The sequence below is a fragment of the Neofelis nebulosa genome, chromosome 8 (genome assembly GCF_028018385.1).
Source record: "Neofelis nebulosa isolate mNeoNeb1 chromosome 8, mNeoNeb1.pri, whole genome shotgun sequence".
NCBI classification, from domain to species: Eukaryota; Metazoa; Chordata; class Mammalia; order Carnivora; family Felidae; genus Neofelis; species Neofelis nebulosa.
Genome location: NC_080789.1, coordinates 11,396,352 through 11,407,997, shown reverse-complemented (window position 1 = coordinate 11,407,997; position 11,646 = coordinate 11,396,352).

Sequence of the window (11,646 nt, the reverse complement as noted above, 5' to 3'; positions counted from 1 at the left end):
TGGCAGTGGGGAGGAGCGAGGAGATAGGGAACAGCTTGGAGGAGACTCTCCCCGACTTGGTGGCCGTGTCGAACAAGACGGACAAACCCAAGTTTGCAGGCCGGGGGTTCATCGGGCGATGGAGGTGCGGCCTAGGAAGGTGGCTAGTCTGGGGAGATGACGCGGAGTTGAGAATCTTAGTATGTGAGGGCTGAGGGAGGCTCCGTAGTGATCTACTCCGACCTGCTCACGGGAAAGTGAAGAAGCCAAAGCCAAGGCGAGAGACCCAAATCACGCGGAGAGCGGTGGACAAGCCAGGACCTCGCGTTGGATCTGGGATGCCTGGGGGACATTCTGGTGGAGATGCCCAGAGGTCCGCATTCCGGAGAGAGGTCGGGGCTGGTCACAGGGCTTTGGTGGTCATCAAAGGCGGCGGGGGGGGGGAGGGGCGGTCAAGGGCTTGAGGTCACAGGCATGGCTGAGCTCAGCAAGGCAGGAATGAGACAGAGTCTTAAGGACTGAATGTTGAGGGAGATCCCTCGCTGGGGTCTAGGAAAATCATCACCCTCATTTGTTGAGCACCACGTTGATCACGGTGTGCATGGCAACCTGGTCTTACCCTTGGCTTTGCCTTCCCTGTTTTACTAATGAGGGAACAAGGCTAAGAAAGGTTAGGTGACTTGCCTAAGGTCACACAGAGGAGCTAGGACTTAAGCCCAGGTGTCTCTAACCCCAAAGCCCTTGCTCCTTTCTACTCCTCCATCTTCCTTTTTAAAAAAATAATATTTATTTATTTATTTAGAGCACAGGGGAGGGGCAAAGAGAGCGGGAGACAGAATCCCAAGCAGGCTCCACGCTGCCAGCACAGAGCCCGACACGGGACTCCATCCCACCAACCGTGAGATCGTGACCCGAGCCGAAATCAAGAGTCGGACGCTTCACCCAACTGAGCCACCCAGGCGCCCGTCTACCATCTTGCTCCTTGAAAAGACTAACAGAAGGTACGTGCTGGGGTCAGAGCCCGTCACGGCTGAATGCTTGGGAGCCAGGATGGCCTTCCTCTCTATCCCCACGTGTCTTTTTCATGTGCCTGTAATCAAGCAGATCTACGTGGGGTGGACCATCGTGTGGGGGTTCATTTGTTGAGAACCTACGGGGAGCTCGGTGCTATATGCGTGCTGTTCTATGTTACCCTCATTATGATCCTCAGAGGTTTGAAGAGATAGACGCTGAGAGAACTTTAGTGACTTCTCCCAGATCACACAGCGAGGTCTATTTTCCCAGCAATGCCTTGCGCTACGACTTGGCCACCTTCCCAGGCTGACTGTGTCCCCTGAGGGTTACAAGATGGCCCTCCCCTGCGGTGCTATAAACTTGCAGTCCAAGTCCCTCGGGGACAGGGGAGTCCGCTGCCCCAAGATCTTGGTCGAAAGTCCCAGCACTGAGTGTCAGTGGCTATGGTTATCTTGGTTTGGTCAAACACCGTCCCTGAAGCAGTCCAAGCAGCAGCCTGGAGGGCGCAGAATGTCAACACCATTGGACCTACGAGAGGAGGGGGCCTGTCCCTGGACCGAGGGGCAAGGGATTCAGGTGGTCAAAGCCCATGAACTGTTCACTGGGTGAGTCTCTGAGGCGACCAAGTAAGCCAGGCGCAAGGGAAGGTTGGGCCCTAAGTCCTCGGTGAGTTTGATAACAGTATGCAGTAACCTTCTGTAATGACTCACTCTGGGGCCCAAAGTGGCCTTCCTGGCCTTGAGATCCCCTGCCCCTCATCGAGGACTGACAGGCCGCCACTCCCATCCCCTTGGGCATCTGCTTAGAGACAGCCACCCCACCCAGTGGAATTTCCCCCTAGCTGCTGTTTCCTACTGTGAACAGCCATGAGGCAGCCCGATGGATAGGTGGCTGTCATATCCCCATGCTGATTCCACTTCTATCCTCTGGGACCCAGTACTGTGCGGGGCCTTTAGCTGGACCCGTCCCCGTATAGGTTTCCGAAGCGGATCCCATGATCCTCTTTTTACAGATGGCAAAACTGAGGTTCAGAGATAGGTCCCAAGGCACACCAGGGCCAGAGCCTGGTCTGTCTGTCTCCACGCCCGTCCAGTGTCCAGTGCTCTCCCCCAAGCCTGCTCTGGCCTCCTAGCTGGTGGAGGGCAGGAGGCCCCGTGCGCGTGGGTCAGCAGTCTCTTGGCTGCTGTCTGCCAGGAGACGAAGTATTCAGCTGTTCGCTTCGCTGGTGATATTTCATTCGTTCACACTATTTCCACCTGCTGTGGCCGGGAACAGGATACAGAGTTCGTCATATCCAGGGCCCTGGCGGGCTGGGTGGACGCGGCAGGATCTAATCATATTTATGAGGTCAGCCCTGTGATATGACGTGTATTAACTCGGAGGAATCTCGGCCCCGTTCCTGTGCCTGTGGCCTTGTTCCCCTCCTGCCTCTCGCCTGTATTTAAGCAGTTTCGCCACCGAGACGGAGGCCAAGCGGTAGGGGGTCCTAAGGGTCGTAAGGGCACTTAGGGTCCCGACAGTGGCACTGCCACTTTACCCACTGTGTGACCATCAGCCAGCTGCCTCACCTCTCTGGGCCTCAGTTCCTTCGTGGGTAAAATGACGCCGAAGAGGAAGTGTTAAATGAGATCACGCCGGAGTAGGGCTTCGGCGGCTACAATATCCTACACCAATGATAATCAGGGTGGTTATCGTTGTGAGGAACGTACCCTTGATCCTGTCCTGCCGCTGGATGATGGGACCCTGGAGTGGCCTTATGGAAAGAAACCAGCCCCTGACCACCCCTCCCTGGTTTTCCCGGGACGGTCTCTGACCCTGGGGATGCAGGGCCTTGCTGGGGAAGTCGGGAGCCACAGATGCTCGGAGGAGGGGGAGAACGCAGAGTGGGAGGGCGGGAGGGGCTGCGAGCGGGGTGTCCCCCCCCCCCAGTGCCATCTTGGATGAGGCCAGGATCTGAACGTGAGCCAGGGTTGAGCCCATGAGCCGAGGAGGTTGTGGCTCTTGGCCACCTGGCTTTGGTTCCTTTTCTTGAAAACCCCATCCCGTCTCAGTGGTGCTCAGGGGAAACCAGCGAACAGTTTGGTCCCTGTGTGGGCTGGAGCTATTAAGGGGAGCAGGACACCCCGTGGCCATGGCTGTGGAAATTGGAAGAGTTGGGGGAAATACGTGATGGGCGGACTCTGGGATTCTCCCTTCTCGCACTGTGCCGGGTGACGTGCACGGAGAAGCAGACAGAGGATGGTCTACCGAGGTTGTTAGGGTTCTCTTGGCTCCCAGATACCCGCTGGTATCAGGGGAGCAGACGGCATGGAGCCTTGCGCCCAGCTCAGATCAGTAAGGCGGCCCGAGATGAGACAGGCAGTGGGCTTTCTCACAGTATCGTCTCTTCCTCAGCTTCTCCTGGCTCCTGGCTCCATCACAACCCACATCCCACAGCAGAGTCAGAATGACTGTCGGAGGGGGGCGCCTGGGTGGCGCAGTCGGTTAAGCGTCCGACATCAGCCAGGTCACGATCTCGCGGTCCGTGAGTTCGAGCCCCGCGTCAGGCTCTGGGCTGATGGCTCGGAGCCTGGAGCCTGTTTCCGATTCTGCGTCTCCCTCTCTCTCTGCCCCTCCCCCGTTCATGCTCGGTCTCTCTCTGTCCCAAAAATAAATAAAAAACGTTGAAAAAAAAAATTAAAAAAAAAAAAAAAAAAAAAGAATGACTGTCGGAGGGGTGTGTGTGCCTGTGATGTGTGTGTTTATGTGTGTGGTTGCATGTGTATGTGTGTGCGCGTGCACATGGGCACGTCGGTAGCTGCAGGGGGCGGGTGATGAGTCCCCGTGTGTTGGTGTGGGACCCCGGACCAGCCCTTCTTGCTTCCTGCCTCTCGGGATGGCCACTGCCCAGCGCTGCCTTGGGTGGCCGAGGGGCTCTGACAATGCACACACGTGCTCTCCAGCATCCTGATTTTGCGGCCAAATCAGCCAAATACGAATGTCCGGAACTCTCTCGTAGCCAGCGGGAGAAACAAGGGACTCATCTGGAGACATGTATCTGTACCCCAGTATCGTGGACCGAGTGTGGCCCCCAAATTCATCTGTCGGAATCCTACCCCGCAGGGCCTCGGAATGGGACTGTATTTGGAGATAGGGCCTCTGCAGAGGTGGTGAAGGTAACACGAGCTCAGCAGGGTGGGCCTAATCCGACGTGACTGGTGTCCTTAGAGGGAAAGGACACAGGCACGTACGGAGGGAGACACGTGAACACATGGGGTGGGGCGGGGGAGGGAGGGCAGTCATCTGCAAGTTCAAGAGCCAGGCCTCAGAAGCAGTCTCGAACTTCCAGCCCCCAGAGCTGTGAGGAAGTAAATGTCTGTCGTCTAAGCCTCCCCCCACCGACTCAGAGGCTGGACCACGTTCTTGGGACAACTCTCCAGGTCCCTTGAAATGGTTCCCTTTCCTCTCTTTAAAAATTTTTTTATTTAACTTTTTTTTCTTTTGAGGGTAAGTAGGGAGAAGGAGCATTTTAGCACCGAGGTACGTGGATTATTTCCAGAATAGTTTAACACTCAACTGCCCAGTTTTATCGAAGCTAATTTTCCCCAAAGTTGGCACTGTTCCCAGCTGCAGGCGGTCCTTGCCTTGCCCAGTAGCGTCAGACCCTAAAAATGGCCATTTAAAAAACACTCTCAACAATCGATGGGGAAAGCGACCTTTAAAAATCTGTCAAAATATTGAAAACTCCTACTGTCAGTTGTAAGTATAAAGTGAAATGGAAAAAAATGTAAACAAGAAACTTTTATTTAAAAAGTGACATAGGGGCGCCTGGGTGGCTCAGTCGGTTGAGCGTCCGACTTCGGCTCAGGTCACGATCTCGCGGTTTCGTGGGTTCGAGCCCGGCGTCGGGCTCTGTGCTGACAGCTCGGAGCCCGGAGCCTGTTTCGGATTCCATGTCTCCCTCTCTCTCTCTGCCCCTGCCCTGCTCACGCTCTGTCTCGAAAATAAATACACACACAAAAAAGAATTTTCTTAAGTGACATATACGGCTTAGGGAAGCGATGGAAATAGAGGGTCTAAAAGGGAGAGAGAGTCACCAATAATCTATCACTCCCCAAGCACAGCCAGGTAATGTCATCATTTCCGGAGGCTTGTGCCTTCTTCCTCCCGTGGACCCACCTCCCGGGGGTCACCCTCGATGACTCAGCTTGGGTGCCCCCCGCTTACCGGAAGCCCTCCTGGGTTTCTTCCCCCTGGCCTCACACCCCTCCTAGCCCTTGTGTTTACCTGCACCCCTGCCTCAGTAACGGCCCCATCATTCTGTGTATACTCTGTTTCCAGCCGCCTTTCCAGCTGGGACTTGGAGGCATGAAGACGGGCATCCAGCCTCCGTCTCCGAGAGCCTCCGAGGAGAATAAATCAAGCTGATGTTTTTATTTTTGGTTGTATGTGGACAGTGGTTGTTCTCAAAACCATTTTTGGACTGCTACTTATAACGCTGTCTAAATCCATTTATTCACCTGCGTTTTAGGGGCCACTGCCGGTGTATAATTAGTCTTTCAGGAACTGTGGCCTCCCCTTGGGGTTCCAGACTTCCTCCTGACCTGAAATTGCGGCTCGTGTTCTGACGAGAGCAGGTGCTCTGGGGAACGGGGCACTGGAGATGTGAAACCAGGTGAAGCAAATCTAGAATGTGTGGTCCCCACATGTCTTGGTGTCCCTTCAGCTAATGGGGGGGCGGTGGCTTGACATTGACCCCTGGTGCGAAAGTCCTTGGCGACGCGACTGATGTGTTTTAAGGACGTGGCTGAAGCGTTGCTTTTTCTTATCAAATATTTATTGCTTTCATCCCGATTCTGGGTCGAATTCTCTTGGGGAAAAAAAAAAAAAAGTTTACGTGACAGAAGCTGAGTCAGTTTGGAAACCAGACGGTAGCCATCTTGCTCCAGGAGCGTAGACTCCCCCGCAGATGACGCTGGAGGTTAGAACAGAGAAGGACCGCTGGTCGGGACTACGGGAGGGTCCTCCCTCTCCCTCCTTCATCCCCCTCCTCCTCCCAGCCCTCCTCTCCCCTTCCTTTCTCCCTCTCCCCTCCTTCTTCTTCCCCCTCCTCTCTCCTGTCCCTTCTCCTCTCCCTTTCTCGCTCCTTTCCCCTTCCCCTCCCCCTCCCTTTCTTTCCCCCTCCTTCCCACTCCCCTGCGCCTCCCTTTATCTCTCCTTCCCTCTCCCTCCCCCTTTCCTTCCCCCTCCCCCTCCCCTGCCCCTCTCTCCATCTCTCCCTCCTCCTCTCCCCATCTCCCTCTATCTCTCTCCCCTCCTCCTTTCTCTCCCTCCCCCTCCGTCTCCCCTCGCTCTTCTTCCCACTTCCTCCCTTCTCCCTTTTTCTCTCCCTCTCCTTTCCCCTCCCTCTGTTTCCCTCCTTCCCTCCTCCCCACCCCCTGTCCCTTCCTTGGCCAGATTCCTCCTTTCCTTTCTGTTTCTTTGTCTGGCCTTTCTTCTCCCTGATTCTCAATTCTCAGTTCTTTAGGATCGAAGCGTCCTGGGTGATCCGTTGATGGATTCAACCGTCTCATTTTGTTTGTTTGTTTTCCCTCATCATGCTTTTTTTTGAAAAGTTGTGATAAGAGCCCATAACAAAACGTGCCATTTTAGCCCTTTAACAGCCTACTGTCTGGGAGAGTTAAGTATATTCCCATTGCGGGGTCAACCATCTGGTGTATAGATGGAAACCCGAGGCTCAGAGGGGCAGACTGAGTCAGGGAGATGGCTGAGTGAGGACTCACACTTGGGCCTGTGATCGCCTTCTGGGCCCCTGGAGGAGGGTAGGACACGTCTAAGGGAAGAGCCAGGCTTGGGCAGGAGATGCCGGGTCATATTTAGATCGTAGTCTAAGCTCTGCTGGCTCCTTCTCACCTAGAAGGGTTGTGAAATGTGAAATGAAACCCTGAAAACGTGACACTAAGGGAAGAAGCCAGGCACCAGAGTTCACATATTGTATGATTGCGTTCATATGAAATACCCAAAATCCACCGGGACAGAAATTGGGTTGGTGGTTGCCAGAGGCAGGCGTAGGGAGTGTCTGCTTAACGGGTTAAGTGTTGTTGTTTTTTTAATGTTTATTCCTTTTTGAGAGACAGAGAGAGAGACAGAGTGCGAGTGGGGGGAAGGGCAGAGAGAGGGAGACACAGAATCCGAAGCAGGTTCCAGGCTCCGAGCTGTCAGCACAGAGCCCAACGCGGGGCTTGAACCCACGAACTGTAAGATCATGACCTGAGCCGAAGTCTGCCGTTTAACTGACGGAGCCACCTAGGCGCCCCGATGGTAAGTGGTTTTAATACCAGGTTACAACATGTTTTGGAGCTAGCCGGAGGCGGTGGTTATTAAATATTGCTGAACTGTTCGCTTTAACATGGTTAATTTCTGTTATGTGTGCGTTACCTCAGTTAAAAAAACATGTTTTCACAAGATTATTAAGTGAGTCTTGTAGGTGACAAAGTATCAGATGATAGTTGTTTTTACTGATTGAGTCGCGCGAAGCACACTCAGGGAGACATTACCTTCATTGTGCCTTGAGGGATGACCCCGACCCCCACCATCACCAGGGCTGGTAGAAATGGCTGGAAGTAACCGTGTTCCCTTCTCTGGGCATTTTCTTGCTTTTTCTCTCTTGCAGGCTCAGCCCTCGTGACTCGGCTCAGGCATCCCTTCTTTCCAGAAGCCCTCCTTGATTCCTTCTCCCTGATTTCCTGCCACCCACATGGCTAGAAAATTACATCGTCGGTCTTGGTGCCACATCGACCTGGGTTCAAAGCCTGACTCGGGGACCTTGGGACAAGATGCTTAACCTTCAGGAACATCCCTTTCACATCCAAACAACGGAGATGATGTTTTCTTTGGAGGGTTGTGCCAAGAGGTCTGGTGAGACTTTTAACGTCCCCTCCTCCTCCTTATTATTAGATTGCTGTAGACCCTCCCGAAGTTTCAGCCTTTTCTGAATATTTCCAAGCCATCTCACTACCATATGGACAATAGAAAGGGCAGCATGACGTCCAGGAGGGGGGACGGCAGTGGCACAGGAGGAGGTGAGCCCGGGTTGCTGAGGCAGCGAGGAGGCGTGTGGCCGGCCGAGGGCGTGGGGACAGTGATGACGGCTGCTGCCGCCTGGTCGACAGGAAAGGACATTTAGGTGGAGCTGCTGACTCTAGCTGTGTGTTGTGGCCCAAACACTCACCCTCTCTGAGCCTCCTCCTCCACTGTAAAGGGAGAGTCGTGGGAGTTTTTCCCTCAAGTGGGGTGAGGACAGAATGAACGCGCTGATTGGTTGGCCTGATGGAGAGACTAGGTCGTAGGAGGTAACAGTCAACCGCAGGTACGAAGCTTATCCGCATGACTTCCGGCTTGTGTAATTCGCGTGCTACGGGGAGAATGACACCGGGCAACAGAATAGAAATATTCTCAACTCTTTGCTGGATTCTGCACAGAGTCTTTAGTAGGAGAGCTTTCGAGGACCCCAGTCTCCTACCCACATTCTTACGAAGATTTGCAGACAAGCAGATAAGGAGGCTTCCATTCCTATTGGCACGGCTGGTGCCCAGTCTTGGCTGGCGGAAGGGTGAGCAGGCCAGGGGCAGGAGAGGCCAGAGACAGGAAGTGATGCCCCTACTTTAAAAAAAAATTTTTTTAAGTTTATTTATATTTGAGAGAGAGAGAGAGAGAGAGAGAGCGTGAGCAGGGGAAGGTCAGAGAGAGAGGGAGACACAGAATCTGAAGCAGCCTCCAGGCTCCGAGCTGTCAGCAGCGAGCCCGACGCGGGGCTCGAACCCACGAACCGCGAGATCGTGACCTGAGCCGACGTTGGAAGCTTAACCGACTGAACCACCCAGGCGCCCTGTGATGCCCCTACTTGAATTCGGTCAGATTGCAGGTGTGGGCCGAGACCCCTCTGCTCTGCGGGTGAGCCGAGGTTGGCAGGGACCCCCTCTCCAGCCGAGGAGGCCGGAACAAGAGGCTCCCCAGACTCCAAATTTCAGAGCAGGAGTGAAATGAAAGTCTTAGGTGTACCCCAGAACCCAAGGGAATGGCTCCAGCTATCCGAGCTCGGGCTCTGTACCTGTCAAATGGGCCCAGTCCACCCACGTGAGCAGATTCCCGTCTGAGATACTCAGTTCAGTCCCTAGTACGGGGCCTGCCTCATGCACGCTCTTACTTCTCCCTCGCACCCCGTGCAGTCACCTCTCCAGACCTCAGTTTCCTTATCTGGAAAACGGGGGAGCATCCTGCTGAGAGAAACTGTAAAGGCAGAGGTGGGACCCCTCGGTCCCCCGAGCCCCACAGGCGCTGAGTCGGAGGCCGAGGGGAGCTGACCCGGCTCTGGAGAACATTCAGGCCTCCCTCGGCAGCCCTCCCGGTCTGTTCCCGGTTTTCCTCGACTCTCGGGCTCTGAGAAAATAGGAGATCCGAGCCCAGCTCGGATCTCACCTGTCTCCCGTGACAGACCCTCAGAGGTCCACGAGCCGCCCACCCGTCCTGGGCCGAAGAAAGGAATCTTCTTGGTGTTTGTCCTGATTCTCATCTACGGCGTTAGACAAGACAGACCCCAGGGCCTTTCTGTCCCCGAGAGGAGTCTGGGGGTCTCAGGCATTCACTGAGCGAGACACCTGTGACGGGGTTTCTGCCTTCAGGGAATGTACAGACCATCGTACGTGGGATCTGGAACGGATGTGGACGCGTGTAACGCTGCACACAGATGTAAACATGTACATACCTCTAACTCTTTTCTCTACGCTCCGCAGTCCAGGCCGCTGCCCCGTCTTTCTTAGGCCACAAGAGTAAATATCCACATAGTCACGTGCACACGTGTGAGGTGACAATATTCTCCCGTGGTGTGAACCCCGGACACGATCCCAACCACTTTGCGTGTTTCAACTCGTTTATCCTCTAAAACCATCCTCATTCCCTTTTTATACATAGGCATGCGAAGGCACCAGAGAGGCTAAGTATCTTGCCCCAAGTCACACAGCAGTTAAGTGGCAGAGCTGGGATTTGAACCCAGGGAGTCGGCCCCAGAGTGCGTGCTTTATATCTTCTACTCTCTCGACCCTCACCACAGCCGCCTCTGACGCGCAGAATCACATGTACCCGCAAAATCAGCCCCTCCAGCCCCAAAATCAGCCCCTCCAGCCCCAACCTTTGCTTGGTCTGAATCAACCCTTCCTTCCCCACTCAAACCCCTCCAGGGGTCTCCAGTTGCCTTTGGGGTGGCTGTGAACCCCCCTGGGCAGGTTCTGCTGCCCTCCCCTGCCTCGTTTGTAGAAGTGGCCCCTTCGTAACTCGCATTTGCGATCGATGTCTCTCGGTGTTTTTTAGTATAAAGCCTCCTTTACAACATCAAAGTAATTCCTGAACCAAGCAGGGTGACGGGTCTACTTTTAGTTCCCCCCTCATCGAGGAGACATCTAACAACAAGCTACCATGAATTCAGCAGTGCTTTGAAATATATTTGATAAATTGTTATATGTGATATTATATTGATATTGATAAATCATTATATATATATATATATATATATATATATATATATATATATCCAGTTTATAAACCAGGCTGGATTCGAGGATAAATTCCCAGACTTCTTATGATACATCCATGGACGCAAAGATCTTTAGCCTTCAGCTCAGAAATCATTTTTCTCCCACTCTTCCAAGATCTTACAGGTTCCTGAGGCATGTTTGAGCATGCTGACCCCTTGTCCTGGAGTGACCTGCCCTGCCCTAAGGACCCGGCTCAAGCGTCGCTTCCCCTGGGAGGTCCTCCCTGACTCATCACCCCACCACCGCTCAGCAAATAGCTCTGCTCCATCGTTTCCGCACCATGGCTGGTGCTCGATCATGGGTCACGTTACACGGTCTTGTCATTGTTTGTTTGCAAGCGCTGTTGTAGAATTTGGCCACAGAGCCCAGGAACATCTACGAGACCTAGATTCCGGTCGTGGCTGTAGCATCTTCTGGTTTTATGAACTTGGACCGATCCCTTCACTAGTTTTGAACATCAGAATTCTCATACCACCTGTCTTCCCAGCATTACCTAACTCTTTCTGATAATAGAGCCTTCCTTTTCTTCCCATGCGTTCTCTCTCTTCCTTCCTTCGTTCCTTCATTCATTCGTTCCTTCCTTCCTCCCTCCCTCTTCTTTCCTTCCTCCCTCCCTCCTTCTTCCTTCCTTCCTTCCTCCCTCTCTCCCTCCCTCCCTTTCTCCCTCTCTTCCTTCCTTCCTTTCTTTCTCTTTCTTCTTTCTTTCTTTCTTTTTTTCTTCTCTGTCTCTTTCCGTTCTCCTCCCTCCCCCTTTCCCTCCCTTCCTCCCTCCCTTCCTTCCCCTCCCCGTGTCTTTAACTAAGGAATCTATTCCATGTGGTTTGAAAGGGCCTCAGCAGTGGCCCTGTGTCCGGACCTGGACAATAACAGTGCTCCATTCCCTGGGTTTTAAAGATGGGCATGAGGCTCCTGTCATGCTAATCCAGACCTGTCTGGAACTTTGTGCAGCAAAATGGAAAGAGATTTTCTCTCCACGCAGGGGTTGCTAAGCATGTTGGGTATAGTTCTAGAAGGTAGGCAGCTGTCTTAGCCACTGCATAGAGAGAGTCTGTCTGAGGAATAGAGAGAAAAAGGAAGCCTTGAT